At 37.2% G+C, this 5,655-nt stretch overlaps 1 pseudogene; it reads left to right on the top strand.

The window, feature by feature from the left end:
• Positions 1-4,719: 4,719 nt before the first annotated feature.
• On the top strand, positions 4,720-5,407 carry LOC143580136 (pathogenesis-related leaf protein 4-like; annotated as a pseudogene).
• Positions 5,408-5,655: the final 248 nt, after the last annotated feature.

Below are 5,655 nucleotides of genomic sequence, written 5' to 3'. Positions count from 1 at the left end.
TGAGATGCACCCTCTCCCCCCTTATATACTCATCGCAATGAATGCGATGAATTTAATGCGGAGGAGAGAGAGAGCGCAGGTGCAATGAAAGGGCGACACGTGGATAAAACAAGCTGGCAACAGGTGTCAGAATGGCGCGTAACATGAAACTCGCGCCCACGCGCATGAAAAAGCGTCCTGATTGACCACATGCTGTCACGTCGTCATAACTTCCTGCACGTCCTGAAACCGTCAGAAGACGCCAACGTCCCTTCAGCCGTTTGGATTGTCCTTATCCTTTCACCAACTCTTCGAATTTCAGAAAGATTCAAAAAGATTCAAAGATAAGAGGGAATATACCTCCTTACCTTGGAAATCAAGAAACCATAAAACAAGTGCGGGTACATTGTCAAGGCGAAACCCTTCACATACTTAGCACTTGCAGGGAATTGAAGCCAAGAAAATACCTTGGAAAACAAGGAACCGTAAGACAAGTACGGGTACAGTGTCAAGGCGAAACCCTTCACATACTCAACACTTGCAGGGAATTGAACCTAAGATGGATCTTATGGATCATGCTTGCGGAAAGGGAAATAACGCATGACGGGAACGTTGAGAACTTGATTGTTTGAAGCTTCAAGGTGGAATTGGTTGTTTAACATAACTGATCACTATGTCTAAAACTACCAGTACCCCGTGGAGAATCTATACAAGTGAAACTAAACGCTCCCGACTTGTGAAGAGGTTACGCACCTACCCGCATCATACCCAAAGATCATGCAGAAAAAGTCGGGAATTTTCTGCAAGTGACATTAGGAAAACCGCGGGAAGAATCCCCACGGAAAACCTTAAAAAACGAAAACCCCCTTTTCAAAACCCCTTGCTTAAAGTCCAAAAGTTCACCTCACTTATTAAAAATTCATGAGAAGAACAATGGATGGGGGGGACTTGAAGAGGTAGGTCCCAGCAAAGCCCAGTTGGACCCGCAAGACTCACCTTAGAGGTACGTTTGCGCAAAGACCAACTGGATTCGCAGAACCCACCATGCTCAGAGAGATGAAGACCTTACACGCAGTAAGCCAGCTGTTCCCGCAGGAAAGCCTCCCTTGGTACAGTACCCTGCCTGTTCCCGCAGCTATGGGTACAAACCAAGAAGGAAGGCTACCCGCACTAACAGTAAAGCTACACGCATAAAGCACTGACTCTTATACTTCAGCAATGTCACCTGAAGAAGGAATGAGCAGGGCGGGAATATTCCCGCCCAAAAGAGCCAGTCCGTACGCTTCCAGAAGATCTTTTGTACTATACCTACCAAGGTATGGACAAATAGACAAGATCTGGTAAAAGCGACCCATGAACCAATCACAGGGTGACAGCTCACCGACAATAGTACGAGGAGGAGCATGCTCCAGTACAAAACGTCGCCATCAGCCGCTGCCTACCCACCAACTCCCATCGTGGCACGAACATAGCCCGTAGTTGGTGGAAAAGGAATATTATACAGCTCGCCGTACCTGCTTGGAAACCTACCTTCGGCTATAAATACTCCAACACCTTGGAACGGTATCATCATCTTATCTTCTCTCTAGCTATTTATCTCAATATACACTTATATTCAGAGCAATCTAGTCTGATTCTCACGCCGGAGGGTGGTCACAAGGAGGAACCCCCCCTTCTCAGTGACGAGCTCACGGTGTCTGTTTTGCAGGTCGAGAAGAATAATCGTCTTTGCCGGACCTAACCCTCGTGGGAAACATCTACTTAACCCCCAGATTATCCTTAATCTGCCGGGGTCATTTAGTGTTTCTTCACGACATGCGAGATCATCTGCCTCCATTCACAGACCTGTGAGACCATCGAGTCTTCAGCAGACCGACAATAGCAAAGTCAACAATGTACTCAGCAAGCAGTCGATCAAGGCATGAAGCACATACAATATTCACTGACTCTTTTTAATCATTAGATTTCATGTTTTTGGTGGTTTAATTTTGAGAATTACTGCACTTATTTATGTGTATATTTATTTCAATGAATCAATGTTTCAATTTTTAATTTCCTGTTTCAATTTTAAAATGGTTGTGTTAATTTTTAGATACTATGGGGCTGTTTGGTTCATTCAGATCTGAATGATTCAGGTCTGAATGAGCCTCTGTCCCATTCAGAGGCAACAAGAAGTCTGAATGATTCAGACCTAATTTTAACCATTCAGATATTTTTCTGTTTGAAACCAAACAGTCTGAAGTCTGAATGAATCAGATGTTTACATCTGAATGGTTCCATTCAGATGTAAACAAACAGCCTCTACGTCTCATAATACTTCATTTTTTATATATTTTTATGGTAATTTTATAATATTAATGTTGATTTTTGCTATTAAGACTTTTATTTTGTTTATTGTTACTCTAAATTATATAATAGTTTTTGAGCTTGTTTTTTTAGGGCCCTTTTTTCTATATCCCATACCTTGGACTTTTATTTTTAGATTCTCGGGTACGTGATTATAATAACAAAACAATAAATAACAATGTTTCACCCACGTACACCCACACTAATTGTTGTCATATATAATACCTACTAAAAAAATTAATTAATTGACTATAACACTAAAGGAAGAAATTCAAAGTTGGAGCATGTGAGAATTTTTTGCTGATTTAGATGGGTTAGAGAAAAAAAAGTGGTTTTAGGTAGTGGACTAGAATTTAATTGCTTTTAGGTAATCATCTATCTGAGATGGCGGATTACATGTACACGCAAGCATGCTTTCCACGTGTCTCCAAGTCCAAGTCGGATGCCATGTCAACGGGTTCTACACGTGGAATCCTCTATCTAAGATAGAGGATTACATAAACTTATTTTACCAACATTTACCATATGGAATCTCCTTTTTTACCTCCTGGACACATGTCACAACCCTTGAAATCCTCTATCTCAAATAGACGATTGTCACACAAGAAATATATGGTAATAACTCTCGTGAATGAATTGTATTTAACCTTCATAATCTAGTAAATGTTATATTTGTACCATAAAAATGTATCCGGCTTTCTCGTGATCTTCCATCTTTGCATATAAAGATATGATTATAACTATTCTTCACACACTCTTAATACAATATTAATTAACTTTTAATGTCGACGAATATGTTACATTTACGTATAGTTAATTAGGGGCTGAGATAAAATAAAAAAATATATTTTATAAATCCTTCACTTTATTTTTAATATAATACATTACATTAAAAACAATAAAATGAAAGCACAAAACAATTCTTCAAACGATAATTTACATTTTATTGCTTTTAATGTAATGTAATATATTAAAAATGAAGGGATGGATTTATAAAATCTATTGTTATTTTATCACAGCCCCTAACTAACTATACCTAAATGTAACATATTCGTTGACATTAAAAGTTAATTAATATTGTATTAAGAGTGTGTGAAAATAGTTATAATCCTATTTTTAAATGTAAAGACGAAGTATTCCTAATGTTACATTTTAAAAGTCCAATGCAGATAATTCACTTATAAAAAATGGTTTTATTCATGAGAAAATTGAATACATTTTTATGGTACAAATATGACATTTACTGCTTATGAAGGTTTAATACAATTCATTCACGAGAGTTATTAGCATATATTCATTGTGTGACAATCCTCTATTTGAGATAGAGGATTTTAGGGGCTGGGACACATGCCCAGGAGGTAAAAAAGAAGATTCCATACGATAAATGTTGGTAAAATGAGTTTATGTAATCCTCTATCTCAGATAGAAGATTCTACGTGCATTACCCGTTGACATGGCATCCGACTTGGATATACACGTGGAAAGCATGCTTGCGTGTACATGTAATCCGCCATCTCAGGTGGAGGATTACCTAAAAACAATTAAATTCTAGGCCACTACCTAAAAACACTTTTTTTTCTCCAACCCACCTAAATCAGCAAAAAAATCGAGCATGTGATGGAAAATGAATAACCAATTAGTCTAGTGGTACTGATATGGTGTTCCGCTATTATAGTTATGACGTTATGGATTTAAATCCTTGCAAATGCAAGATAAAGTTGGAATTTTGTTGTTCAAAAAAATGTGACGGATAATGAACCTTTTTAAGTTTCAACAGAAGAAAAAACAAAAAATTAATAACTCGTACATTTTGAGTGAATTTATTTTTTGAACTGTTAACAAAATGAGAATTGTCTGGGTATTTCGTACGAGGTGATCCAATGACAAAAGAACACTGCAAACGTTTTGAGTGAAATTAGTTTTGCTTTTCAAGCCCTCAACTCATAAGGACAATCCTTTACAAGGGTTAAATTTTAAAAATTAAAAGTAGTCATCAAGTACCACAATTAAGTATAAAATATATTGGCTAATTACATGTGTTAATTACTAAAGGGCTTGTAGCTAATGGTCCTAGTGAGCGAAGATGTTTCTCCTTAAATGACTAAGAGCTCTAATTTCATAGTGAACATTGGTATAGATTAAGAGCAAGTTAAGTGTGTATTCGCTAAAAAAAGGTTACATGTCTTTATTGCAATATTTATTTCTCATGTTAAGTACTTTCATGTAATTTTTAATTTGGGTTTCTTCGAAGCATTTTTTTTTTACTTTTAAACTCATTTTCACTCATTATGCCTATAGAAGTTCGTGACATTGGTACGCTAAGTTATTTGACCATTGTAAAATTGTCATTCCAATAGCCATAATATTCTATAAATAGGCATATGGGAATCATGCATCTCCATCCTCAAACACCAATAGTTTAACAAATAAGCTAGAGTACGTTATGGGGTCTTTCAAACTTCAATATGCAGTTATTTGTTTCTTGAGTTTGGCCATGTTTCAAAGCACCCACGCACAAAACAACCCAGGAGATTACTTAAATGCTCATAATGCGGCACATCCCAAGTGGGTGTTGGAAACATGGTATGGAACACAACTGTGGCAGCCTATGCTCAAAACTATGCTAACCAGAGGGCACGAGACTGCAATCTCATCCATTCCAATGGCCCATATGGTGAGAACCTTGCCGCGGGTAGTGGTGCATTCACGGGTGTTGCAGCTGTGAACTTATGGGTAAGTGAAAAAGCAAATTATGATCACAATTCCAATACGTGTGCTAGTGGAAAAGTTTGTGGGCACTATACTCAAGTGGTGTGGCGTAATTCTAATCAACTTGGGTGCGCTAGGGTGCAATGTGTCAATAATGGTTGGTGGTTCGTTATTTGTAGTTATTATCCTCGTGGTAACTACATTGGCCAGTCTCCTTACTAGTGAACTACTTGATATATGCTGTTGGTCGGTTTACTTATGTGATGTATGAATAAACTTGAATTATCAGGTGCAATAATCAATAATAAATAATCAAGCTTGAAACGTTGAGTTCTTTTTAAGTTATATGTAATATCATATTCATATCACCAAATGCATTATTTTGTGACTGTTTATGCGACGAAAACCTTTTGTACATGACCACTTCACAAGCTATCTTTTTGCTACTGGACACCTTAAGGTCAATTTTTTTTTTGAACTGCAAAAGAAATCTTATTCCATCAAAAAGCTAGCAAGAAACTAGATACACCGGAAGAAACACCAAGAAAACAAAAAAAAAGAACAACTAAAACACTTAAAAAATAAGTCACTAAGCAGACTAAAAACACCATCACTCTTAAG

This window comes from Bidens hawaiensis, unplaced genomic scaffold, assembly GCF_021521415.1.
Source record: "Bidens hawaiensis isolate Kalapana, Puna unplaced genomic scaffold, B.hawaiensis_p1.1 tig00030250_1, whole genome shotgun sequence".
Classification (NCBI taxonomy): Eukaryota; Viridiplantae; Streptophyta; class Magnoliopsida; order Asterales; family Asteraceae; genus Bidens; species Bidens hawaiensis.
This window is presented reverse-complemented; position numbering and strand designations above follow the sequence as displayed.